This window comes from Crocodylus siamensis, chromosome 9 (assembly GCF_052110815.1).
Source record: "Crocodylus siamensis isolate JL-2025a chromosome 9, ASM5211081v1, whole genome shotgun sequence".
Lineage (NCBI taxonomy): Eukaryota > Metazoa > Chordata > Crocodylia > Crocodylidae > Crocodylus > Crocodylus siamensis.
The window spans coordinates 50,363,454-50,375,685 of NC_143403.1; the positions used below are offsets into that span (position 1 = coordinate 50,363,454).

Here is a 12,232-nt window from a genome sequence, read left to right on the forward strand (position 1 = left end):
TTCCATCCATTGCAAAGAGCTGGCTTCACAAAACTGAAATAACAAACCAAATAATTTAGGGTAGAAAATTTAACCAGAAAAATGTGAATGATAATGGTAACTGCTTAGGAATGTTTTATTACATTTCTAAAAACACAATTGAGAGGACTACATTGGTTAAAACAGCTGGTATAGCTTGGAGGAGAAGAGAAAGCAGCTAGGGGGGAGAAAAGAAAGCTTTATAACAAAAAAAAATAGAGGCTTTAGACATTGTAGAAAATGGACAGGGAACAATCTCTTACCTGTAGACTTAAGGACACAGTAAAGGAGTTTAGGAACAAAAGGAATGCTACTACAGTAATAAGTAACACTACCAGACCAATTACTGGATGGTAGAATTGGCAATAATAATGTGAAAGTGGACACTACATAAATATTTCTGTTCAGTATCTGGTGATGGTGGAGGTAGCCAAACGATGTATTCCTTTCCATTGCAACGGTAACTCAAGGAGGAGTTTAAGCAGCTTCTGCTAAAGCTAGACCTTTTAAAATCTGAATAACTTGCACTCAGGAATTTTAAAACAGTTAGCTGAGGAGTGCTTTGAACCATTAATATGGATTTCCAACAAAGCTTGCAAATCTAATTAATGCCAGTTAATATTGGTTTTTAGAAAAGAGGTCTTGGCAAGCTAAGTTGCAAACCAAAAGAAAGAAGAAAAGGATACTTTTTATTGACTAAAGGTAAGTATATTAAACTGAAGTAAGGTATTTGACTTGGTATCAAACCATATTTTATTGAGAAACCAAAACAATAAAAACAAAACATGAGATGTAATAAATCAGTTAGAACTGGTCTACTGACAGGTTTCCAAATGTAAATTGGGAATGATCACTGAGCAGGTGCATTTCTACACATCTGTTCCTGGCCCCAATTTTTTTATTCTATTTCTTTTCATGGAAGAAAACATAATACAAAGATCATTGGTCATCATTTTATCTGTATCTGTAGGGTGTGGTAAATAAGAGGAATTGTCATTGATACTAAGTGATCCATATAGTTCTGAAATCTGAGTGCATTTCAATATTGCCAAATACTTCTCAGAAAACAATCAGTCCCTCTCCAATCTCTTTGTTCTAATCCTCAGAAGGAACTTACAAAACACCTTCCATAGACAAGCCTATGAACTTCACTTCATAAATTTACTGGATACAAAAAATCATGGACTTAATATAGACATTGGATTTATGGCACTTTATAATTTGCCTGACATCTGATACCCCAGGTAACCTGCCTCCAGCTGAACACTTGCATTCCTTTACACATTTCCCTCCCTTCCCCACTGCACCTTGCCTCCCCCTACCATCTCTACCCATTGTCTTCTAAACTTCCATTCATTTGCATTTTCACAGACCTGCATGTTGTAAATTAGCTGCTTTTCTACCTTGGAGAACACACAACACTGACAGTCTCCTTATGCCTGACAAAGGGTGTTTGTGGCCAAAAGCTCGCAAATAATTTTTTTCCAACTATTTAGTTGGTCTAATAAAAGATATCACATCTACCCAAAGAACTTTGTCTGCCTAGGTGCTAGTCCTGCCACTGGTGTCACCCATAATGGGCTGCGATGTCCAATTCAGGTGTCCAAATTAACCCTTGGAACAATTTAAGAAGCGTTGTAGTAGATTCTACATTGCATGTTTTTCTGAAAGATGTTTCTCACCCAAACTATAGGTTTAGGACTTGAAGCAGGAATTAATTCATGCAAGGGCAGACTAGATGGTCACAATTGGTTTTTCTGAAGAATGTGAGTAGAACTGAGTTTTTCAACATCATGAAGGTATACTACACATTTTGTAAGTTGTTTTGCAATGAATTCAATATATATATAGTTCCCACTGTGTTCAGTTCAAATTCTGCCATGAAATTACCATTACATTTTGTTAATTTAATATTTTCCAGTTTTATTCTTTCATCAGCAGTTGGAACACACACACAGTTACATGCATGTTTACTTCTCTAACTCTTTTTTGGGTGGTTGTTCCCTTTTTAAGTAGTTGCCAGAGAACCATTTTGCTGATATAAAAGTGATGCCACATGTTGACCCCCTACTTTCAGTGCTGTTAATACTTCAGGCATCTGTAACATGATTTCAGCAAATGTTTCCTGTAGAGTGAGCCCCATAGGAACAAGTGGTTCCCACCAAGAGGTGATGTGGGGAAAAACTTATTTTGGTGTCTTTCTGGTGTAAATTATTCCCACATGTGATTTTTGTGCGTTTGTGTGTGTTAGTGAAAAGAAATTATCAGGGAAACAGCAGTTGTTCTAGACTTGATCCTCTTCCTTAGTGTGCTGGATTTTTGGTTGTAGGCATGTTGGTCTAAGGACATAAAGCAGGCAAGGTTCTTTGAGTAGATGTGGTATCTTTTATTAGACCAACTGAGTAGTTGGAAAAAAGATCTTGGCAAGCATTTGGGTGCAGTCGCCCTTCTTCAGGCATAGGGAGTCTCTGCTGTTCTGAAACTCCAAGGAATGCACCCTTCCAAAAAAGCCACAAGGAAGGAGGAACCATTTGGAAAGCTAGTGGTGGCTTGAAGGCTGTTCAGCTGAGATGAGTTGGTAGGCTTGCCAGTGGCATACTTTGACCATCGAGGGCTGTAGTCTCAATAGTCTAAAAGAAGAATTTGATGAACATATACTTTGTGCTGTGTCACCATAAGAAAATTAAACATGTCTAACTGGTTTCCTTCAGACAATATACTGTGGAAAGGCTAGTATATGGGAGTAATTAAGTTAGTATCCACTTTGCAGGGGCCAGCCTGTTTTGAAAGTAACAGGGATGATAATGTATTGGTGAATAGCGGTGGTGCAATCAGCTTGTTTTGAATCCCTGCATAAGCAGAGCTCTTCATCCACTGATGTTGTTGCTCACCCAGACAATCACTGGTGGTTGCAGTTAGAAATCAAGCTTGGGTTTCTCACTTGGCAGCATTGCTGCTCAGAAAACACCAGATTGTAGTGTTATCAAACATCTTCCCAAACTACTGGGAAAATCCAGTGGGCATCATTTTGGGGGAAAAACAATGAGAGATTCATTTAGCAAATGATCATCGTACACATTCAGGTTTTTTTTAAACAGTGGCACATTCCTTTCCTGTCTCTTTCTTTCTGGTTTTTTTTTTTTTTTATATTGGAAATTAAATGTCTAGGCTTAACACTGGGGTGTGTTAAGGAAATGCAGTAGTTCAAGGACTTTAGATACTGTTTTTCAGATTTCTTCCTGTAAAGTTTCAAGGCTTTATTTGTTTTGTTTTGTTTTTAACCATATTTTCTGGCATACAGCATGCACCTTTTCCCAAAATTCAGCTACTAGGAATGTTATAATGAAAAGAAGTATGGTAACAGCAGTTTCTGCAGCTTAATCCTCTGCCAGGGGAAGATTTGAAAGTAAACCTGCAGGCTCTGGACCTTTCCCCCCATCTTTTTGAAAATAAGTTTGTGTGTTTGTTTTTTTTTAATAGGGGAGTGCAGTGTATGCAAGAAGATACAGTACCTTTTTGCAGTGTTTGCTAAGGGCAGTTTGTCTCTCCTGTTCAAAACCATAAGGCAATACTTTGTTTAGTTAGTAGAACTGGAGAGTTGAAGCCAATTCTTTTTCTTTTGTTTTGTTTTGTTTGAAATTAATATTGCATGGTTTTGTGGAATCTGTGTGTGTGTCAGTAGTTAAATTCCTGTAATGAACTAATATTACCTGTGTGTATATACAATGCCCTTATCATAGTTATGGCAGACAATTAACAAGATTACATAAGCATAAGTAGTGAAAAGAATTGATAAAATCACATTCAGTAATTCCTGCAAAGTAGTTTTTGTCTTTATTGTGGTTTTGGCTCATCCTCTTTGCAGTAGAAAAGTTGATTTGTCAAGGGCAAAATAAAGGATGTGAAACTAGTTGCGCTTTTGACATTTTAACTGTGCACAAGAAATTGAAATTGCCTTTTCTTTTGAATTCCAGCATGTAGAAACAAATGCGGCTCTGTATTTAGCCAGTAAAAAGCCTTTGAATTTATATTAATATTTGGCTTGAGCTACATCAGTGCAAAAGGAGCAGGTACAGTTTTCAGTTATTAAGAGTATTTGAATCTTTCTCTGCTTGTAACAGTTTAAATTCTCCTTTATGCTGTTGCTTCCATAACACGTCTCTGTAGGCATTGCATGCCCAAGTGAAAAAGGTTTAGTGGAAGAGGCTACTGAGTACATGACTCATGGTGTGGCTCTGGGAGTAATGCAGTTGGAAAACAAAAGGTATTGGTGGTAAGTAACTTATTTTTCATGGGATGCTAAGTAGCACTTGTAAGTTGACAAATGGTCTTCATATACTTATCCTAAAAATATTAATTGACTCGGTGGCTTTTGAGCCATAGTGAAGAATCCTTGACTTTCAATCAATGGTGCTCTTGACTGCTTGGAATCCTAAAGAGTCCGGAATTTGACTAGTAGGGGTATTTAGACAAACTAAGCTGAAGAAAAAGAAAATGCATCCAGGTGCCTTGTGTATTTACTGTACATCAAAGGTATTTGAAAATTCTGCAGTGATCAGGCTTTCCTGTAGTAGGAGCAATGTAGGAAACAAATGCACAAGGCAAAACCACTTGACGGAATAAAACAGGGAGAAGAGACTCTTGGAGAACAGGTAGCAGATGGAACTCTCTGTTAATAAGCATTCGTCCAGCGCCTAAGATAAGATTGTAGACTACAGATGCAAAATGGGGTCTGTAAGCACACCTCTTCAGTTGCTGCGCTGAGGGAAATTTTATCTTCATCCCTGCTTTCTGGTGCATTTTACATCTAAGTTTAGAGAATGCCCTGTACATGCCATATGGCTTTGGGAGGAATGTGAGGTTTATTATTTGTTTATTTGTTTTTTTTATAGGATTTGTCTTAGTTTGACATTTGAAATAACAAGCTACTGGACAGACTGATTAAATGCTGTTAGTCTATAAGATGTATCAAACTGCCATTTACCTCTCGCAGCACCAGTATATTAGCAGTACTGTTATTCCACAAATGAAAATAACTTCCAGATTTCTGATTTGTGGCACGCTAAGTCAGTTCACCAGCTTTTAAATATATATCACAAGAGATGGTAGCATGAGTTTTGTACTCATCAGGTTAAACATGCTGTTTCACTGGGTTGTATTTGATAAGATGAGCTAGGCAACATGGCTGATAAAAACAGGTGATAATATATACAAGTGGCTTAACATGCTGAGGGACATCTGTTCAGCTTTCAAGCATATTCAGCTCCCTGTAGTTTGCATGATGATAACGTGAGGGAGCCTCATGTTTATGAGGTAATAACTACATTCTGGACTAAATGCTGAAGCAGAAGTCTAGGCTGTTTTATAATCTTGGTTATTGTTAGATAGATATAGGTATAGAGAGAGAGAGAGCAAGATCTCAGAAATATTTGTCAGTTGTATTAAATGGGAAAGTTGAAGAAACCATGTTTGCTTGAGGTATGTAATGGCACATTATTCCCCTGGGAGGGGGTGGTCTTTCAATGCCCATCACTTGGGTGGGGGGCACAGATGGACATATCCTATGCATCTAAATAAAGCTAGTAATCTGCATTGTCTTCATAGGAGTGAATTTCACAGCTATGGCCACTTCAGTGATGACATCTTTTTCTACTGGCTTCTCCTGGTTTGAAGCGGAGTCCTCTTAGCCACAGGATGCCAGTCAAACAAAGCTGTCACAATAAACAGTGAGTGGGAAAGAGGATGTTGACAAAAGCAGTCTCTGTAGTATTGGAGCTTTAAAATGGAGCCCGAGATATTTAAATAGGCTGTCAGTTAAATTGTGCCTCTTCAAAGCAGGTAAAGCATCAGTGGATTTTGTTCTCATTGGCCTACTTTACCTATGTCAAATCAGCTGCATTTTCCATGTGGCTTTCAGGATTTTCTCCCTGCAGAGTGGGTCCAGCCCTGACGCGACAAAGATGTAGACCAAAAATGTCCAACTGGCACTCAAAAGTTGGACAGCCCTGATTATAGACTGTCGTTACCTGGCGTCTGTGAAGAGAGGGCACAGTCGTTTAGCCAGATGAGTGCAGGAGACGTGAATCTATTGTGATCCTGAGACTAGTCTCTGTGTTGATTAATTGCAAGGTGGTGATACTGATATCAAGTGCTCCAGACCAGTTCTTTAGGATCCTTCCCTCCATCAGCCACCATCGCTTCTGCTTTGCTTGGATCACATTATTTTTATTCAGGTCTATAGAACATATTCCCATCTGTCCCAGAGTCTGGAATATTCATATTTTAAGAAGAATGTGGATCTGTTGTGAGGTCCCATACTTTTTCAGTCTCCTCTCAGTGGTTCCATATTATTTTTTTAACGATAGGATCGAGTAGCATGTGGCTCTCAAGCATGTAAGGACATCTGGAGAAGGAAGACCATTTCTTGTTTCTCTCTGAAAGAAACAAATGAAGTCTACCTCCTACAATCACATCCCTCCTTACCAAGTCATCAGCTGATGTAAAGCCATCAGCAGAGCAAGATGAGGATGTCTCAATTTCTTTCCATCTTCCATCATGATCACCAGTGCTTGGCTGGCTCTGTCTTTGAATCCTTGCAGAAAGTGTGCGCTTCTGGAATTGGTTCCCTTCTTAAGCACCTGTTTGGAGCTGTTGGATCTTTGCCCTCACTTAGTGAAACATTACTGAGCTGACAGCAGTTAACCCCAGCAGTGAAATATTCTAGCTTAATGGAGGAACATAGGCTAAAGAAATGCATGTATTGGCAAAAAGTAGAAATGCAGGCACTAGCAACAAACCTCAAATGAAATGGAGATTTAAAATGGCTATTTGTACCTAATTAAGCCCCATCTCACTGCAGTCCTTAAGCCTATGGTGTGTTCCCTACTTCTTAAGGCTGATACCCTCATTTCTAACAAGCCTGTTTTTTCCAGCTGAATTTCCATGGGACTTGCTTCAAAGTGTTTTTTCCCCTAAGAGGAAAGTCCTTTTATTGATAGATTATGCATGACTCTGTTGGTGTTGATCCAGTTCTGGAAACAATGCACCTTTCCCACAGATCTCGGCAGCAGAGGTTTGCTTACCGTGTCAGCCCACAGAGAATGTTTCCTTTCCTTGATGGCATCAGGGAGCTTTTTTCATAAAGGGAGCTATTTCGGTCCAGGAAACTTTTGCATCCCTCTCTTCTTTTATGATGGCATATGGAAACTATTTACACAGGCGCATGCTGTGCTCCAGTGAATGGAAATGTTGGAATCCCTGCAGTATCATTTTGGTTGACTTGTGTAAGCAGGCCAGCTGTGTGTGTTGTTTTTTTTGTTTTTTTTTTTAAAGTGAACGTTTGGGATAAGTTGCATCAGGGTGGAGGAAACATTACCATCTGCGACTGGCTCAGCCAGTTTACTGCTTCACACCCTTTGTACTGTGGACTCCACCAATATCTCTTTAATGTTGTGTCTGGAGTGGGGGTGTGGAAGGGAGGAGAAAAGGGCTGGGATTTCTTTACTTGACCAGTCAGCACTGTAGTGAATCCTTTCCCATTAGCTGTAGTGCTTGCTGGACTGAGCAGATTGTGCTGTGTGTCAAAATAAAAGAAGGCTGAACCAAGGGCTCTTTAGCCAGAATCTTTCTCAGAGGCTCTGTATCCAGTAACTCAACCTTCAAACAACTGAAAAATCAAGAGCATCCTGCTTTTGACAAATGTAGGGCAGATTTTTAACTGCCTTACCTATGTTCCTTGTAGGGACAAAATGTTTTCTGGTGGGGTTTGGGTTTTTGGTTTGTTTTGTGAAAAGTCAGAAGTAAACTTTTCATTCTTTGGCTTTCCCTTGAGTGAGCCTTGAAATTGCGTAGTAACTTTAAGAGGAGGGAAGAGACTATCCGGTTGTTTTCTCTTTTTTCACCTGCTACCATCTCCAAATACTGTGCATCTGCTTCCCAAAGCAAAGGAAGGACCAGTGGTAGGAGCTGCCTGCCATGCACTTAGAAGATTGTGAGAGTCCTGTGGAGAGATCTTGCTGTCTGATTGAACTTGATGCTAATGGTAAATGCCATTAAGGATGTTCTACAGGATGAGCCAAGTGGAGTGGAGGGTTGCATTCATCTGTCATTGTTATCTTGGGACCAGCTAAGGCTATTAGCTACCTGGATGGCTGCCAAACTACTTATTATTTTTTTTTATTATTATTTATTAGTCAGATGATGCTGATGCCTTAGGGGTCCTAGATCAACCTTCTGGTACCCCTTTGGGATGAACATGTACAATAAATGTAGTCCTATAAATAAATGGAACCCTTTGCTTACAAGCTTTCCGTTCTCTGTACAACTAGCACAGAAACTGATTTGGTTTGGGGAAGAAAGAAAGCATATTGGTATTACAATTTTGTTTCTGGCTCACAGTTCTGAAAGTTGTTTTCATACTCTCAAGCTTAGTCCCTTTGGGACATCTCTTTTGTATCAGCGTTTTCTAGACTGAATGTTTGCTGCTGAAAGGTTTTTACTTAACTTAGCATGACTTGTGCTTTTTCTTGCGAAGAACATTGGTGTGAGTCCATTCTAGGAAAGGTATCTTTCCTAAGAACATTAGTGTATGGGTTAAAGAAAATGTTTGTAAAACTACAAACACTTGTTAACTTTTAAGGGTGTTTTTGTTGTGTTTTTTTTTGCTTCTCTTAAATGTTGTGGGTTGCTGTCAGGTTATAGTAATGGTAAAATTATTTTAAACTAGAGTAATTAAATTGGTGTTAATACTTCAAAGGCTTTCCAGTCATTTGTTAGTACTTGCATCAAACTGGGCTGGGGGTGTGGAGGGGCAGTAGGGATCATCCTTCCTCCTGACAGTACTCAATGAGTCCAGGGCTTGTTTAGTGGTTTTTTTTTGTGTGGGGCTCCTTCATGTCCCCTCCCTCTTTTCCCCTCTCTATCCACACACTCCCTTGCCCCGCGTGAGCAAGACCAGAGTGAGCTGCAGGCAGAGCCCTGCTCCCTGAATGCTGCAGCTGTGCAGTCTCTGTCCCACACCTGCACAGCAGGGCCACAGCTGAGCCTGCACTGGCTCCTGCTAATGTTGCTTCTAAGGGAGCTGGTGATGCCAGGCTCAGTTCCCTGTGTCTGTCCATCACCTGCCCTCTTGCAGGGGCCTCTGTTGCTGCCAGTGGTGGCAGCTGCTTTCCTGAGTTGCTGGAGGCTGAGGGAGCCCAACAGTTCCCTGGGCAGTGGCAGGAGCAGGAGGCCTGCTCAGAAGCTGTGCCTGCTGTTGGGGGAGGCTGGGAGCAGAATACACTCTGCCTGGGGCAGGACTTCTCCCCAAGCAGAGTGCAGCAGAGGCAGCCACAGGCAGGGCCTGATGCAGTTAATTGGTGGGTGACTGCCTGCGGGCCAGATCTAATCAGTTGGCTGGCCAGATGTGGCCCATGGACTGTGTTTTGCCCACCCTTGCTGTAAAGTAAAGTAAGACTGTTGTACATAGGTATTTTGATGATAATTGTGTTGGTTGGAGATAAATATATGTGCTGCTTCTATTAGTAAGAAAATGCATCTGCTGAACCATTTGTTACTAGGAGATAAAGGGTTGTTCCTTCTTCCCCTGCAGTGCATCAGTCCTGTGTCTGTTAGGCCTGTGAGAAGCAGATAGTATTCGCTTTGTATTCGGATTCAGCTTATTTGGGGGACAGTGGTTTGATTTGGTGATTCAAATCACTGTCCTGAATTGAGTCGGCCAAATCTCTGAAACACACAGGCCCCACCCACCCCAACGCCCAGCTCTTTTGAAGGGGAAAAAAAAAATCCCCCACTCACCAGCTGCTGCTTGGCGGGGGGGGGGGGGGCAATCTCTATTGCTCTCTACTGCCCCATACCACATGGGGGGGGCTCTGCACAAACCCCTTGGCCCCCACCTGCCCTCCCAGCCCCCCCATGGCTGCCCCCTCACCTGGTAGTACCCGGTGAGTGGTGGCTTTTTTTTAAACAACTGGGAGCTGGGGTGGGGGGGATTGGGTGGAGGTCGGGGGGGCTCTGGGGGAGCAGGCAGGTGATGGGGCCTGGCAGGGGTTCCCCCATGGTCCCCTCCCGCCCCCTACTTACTAGCATGGAGTCTGGATCCAGCTCTCTGCTGCAGTGGGCGAAGACTGCCTGAATCACCAAAGCTCTCCGAATCTCTTTCAAATTGATTTGGAGAGCTTTGAATCAATTCAGACCTTTTAATTTGTCCCCTGATTTTGGAGTTTCGGCCACTGAATTGAACTGAATCTCCTCCAAATTGAATCGGCAACTGAAGCTTCGCACAGCCCGTGTCTGTGTTCCAGCTACTCCAAAATTCCTCTGAACCTCTAAAATAAGCAAGATGTTTGTGGCTGTGGAGTAACAAGGAAGGATTGTCTTGGGACTGTTTGAAGAGACTGACCTTCAAGCCCTTCCAAGATAGGTTCCTTCTTTGCCTGTTTGCTTTATCTCACTGATCAGAGGCCAAACCAAAGGTCATGTTCACTGGCATATTTGAGGGTCTCTCACACCACCATACCTTCGCTAGCAGGAGCAACACAGCTAGAACACATATATGTACACAGGGATATTAATGTAACAGTGTCTAGTTTCATTGCGAGCAGGCTGTGATGTACAATAGGAAAAATGTCTGTATCCAGTCTGGAGTAGCAGTGAGATGGAGTTCACCTTCTGGTAGTGGTATACTTGCAGACTGTGAAAGTATTGGAGAGGAAATGAAAGCACGATTACAGCTTCCTCTTGCCCCAAATAAGTTCTCAGAACATGCAGATTAAGAAGTTCTGCATAACAACTTTCAAATAATGGCACAAAGCTTATTTATGTTGGAAATCCATTTCCTTCCAGGCTGGCCTTTATCATACCTCTCTCAGGAAACTATCCGGGAAAAACAATGGTTATGTGGTTAAGACTGACACTCTGGTCCTCTGAGATTGTTCTTGTTCTGCTAACGCAGTAGTTATCAATTTCATTAGACTAAAGGCACCCTTGGAAAATGCCAGCTCTTTGCTTTCATTTGTTTTTTTGATGCTGAAAAAACAAAACAAAACAGAGCAGTCCTGCTGTGAAGAACTTAGAAAGCCCACAACAGGTCAGAATGGTTTGGATATTATAGATTCCTGTTTGAAAACTCGGGGTTTATCTTGTGAGTTGCATGTAGGTGTTTGTACATCTAACAGTGCTAATATTGCACAGAATCTTGCAGCACCTTCATTGAGAATTGCTGGCCAGAGGCTTTCTGTATGACCTAGGGCAATTCTTTTAAGACTTTCTGCTTTTTGAAGAAAAGCCTGGTATGTTTCGAGTGTTTCTGTTTTTAGCATCTAGTCTTTAAAAGAGTTTGTCTGTGTTGATGGAGCACCTACAAAAATAGATGTCTACATCTAGTTGTCGTTTTTGGAAAAATTCGAACTTTCTTTCTATGGGAGGTAGGTACCCAAGCAACTTTTTTGATCTGGGCCTTTATGCCTGAATACTCCCTCTGTATAATGAAGGTGGGCAGGGTCAGAGGTAAACAAAGTGACTGGAGTCACGATTTTGCTCAAGGGTGAGGAAGTGGAAGTGCAACAAGTGCAAGTGATTGTGGAGGGAGATTGCAACCATTATTTGACCTCAGCAGTCTTTCCTGCCCAGAACAGGGGGGCTGGACCCAGTGATCTCATGAGGTCCCTTCCAGCCCTACACTTCTGTGAATAACAGTCCTTTCTTTCTCCCGCCCTCTGTTTTTGTCATTTTAGACTATAATCTCTTCAGGGAAAGGACTTTTACTATGGCGTGTGTTTGTTTCCAAATGGGACTTGTAACAATGTTAGGCTGTGACCTAGTAGACTCTCTGCCTGAGCCCTGTGTTGCTGTGGGGAGCCCTACATGATGAAGCTGGAGGTGCAGGTCATGGGGCTCGCAGGGAGAGGGGCAGTGCCGGTCCAGCTCCAAGTTGCAGAGCTCCCCACCATTTCCCATGACCTGTGTGTGGCAGTGAGTGGGGCTGGGCCACCGGCTCCATCGTGTGGGGCTCCCCCCAGAGGTGCGTGGCTCAGACAGAACCTGGGAACTACATGTGAGCCCTGCATGATGAAGCCAGGCGGACAGACCCTGCACCCCTGGTGGTCTGGGGTCCGTGCTCCTGCTGCCCCACCCTGGGTCCTCGCCAGCACTGTCTCCATGGCACCAGCACGGCCCCACGCTCCTGCCCAGTTGCTGTTTCACTCCCACACACCAC

The 12,232-nt window shown here is 42.2% G+C and overlaps 1 protein-coding gene across 1 annotated transcript in view; it reads left to right on the forward strand.

Moving 5' to 3' along the window:
• The window catches only part of TPCN1 (two pore segment channel 1), a 65,241-nt gene that overhangs the window by 11,945 nt on the left and 41,064 nt on the right, over positions 1–12,232 (forward strand). The window lies entirely within an intron of this gene.